Source organism: Arachis ipaensis, chromosome B07 (assembly GCF_000816755.2).
Source record: "Arachis ipaensis cultivar K30076 chromosome B07, Araip1.1, whole genome shotgun sequence".
NCBI classification, from domain to species: domain Eukaryota; kingdom Viridiplantae; phylum Streptophyta; class Magnoliopsida; order Fabales; family Fabaceae; genus Arachis; species Arachis ipaensis.
Genome location: NC_029791.2, coordinates 125,324,291 through 125,325,171, shown reverse-complemented (window position 1 = coordinate 125,325,171; position 881 = coordinate 125,324,291).

Here is an 881-nt window from a genome sequence, read left to right as displayed (position 1 = left end):
TATAGAGTTCTATAATACTATATTATAAAATTATTCTTTTTTAAAATTTAAATTAATGAAAAAAGATAATATAAATAATTATATTTTTAACTAATAAAATACAAAAAAAAAACTAAATTTTATTAATTTTTTTATTAAAAATAGAAAAATTTAAATTTTCAACCACTTTTTTTTTTTATTAAAGATAGGAGAGTCGAACTCGCAACCTCTTAAATGAATATGGGAAGACTATGTCATTTGAGCTATTATTCATTGATAAATTCGCAACTACTTAAATGAATATAGAAAAACTATGTTATTTGAACCGACGGTTTCGTTATTAACATGGTAATCATTTATATGTTTTATTAATGGAAAAGTATAGGGTATCAATATACTATCTGCCAACTTCTGCCAACTCTTATTTATAATTGTGTTTCATGGAAGTGTGTTTGTGGATGTGTCTAATAATTAATATGTTTTAAATACATATATAAAGAGACACATCCAGAAAATATATCTATAAAGACACTTCTATTAAACACAGTTATAAAAAAGACATTTTTATTAGACACATCCATAAACACACTTTCATGAAACACAATTATAAATAAGAGTTGGCAGAAGTTGACAGATATGTTGTTGGTAACGAGCAGAACCGTTTATTAATATTGATCTGATGCTCATACCGAACCGTCAATTTCGGGGTAAAATAATACTTCGGGGGATGTAATTGGTGTTTCCATGGCAATTGGCCAGCAAGATCACAACGAGGCAACCGGTTTGACCGGAGAATTGGGGTAGGTTTGACCAGTACGAGTGACAAGCAGAGTGTAGCAGATCCCTACAGCTGGATATATATACCGTACAACGACAACACGTCAATTTGATCATTAGATTCC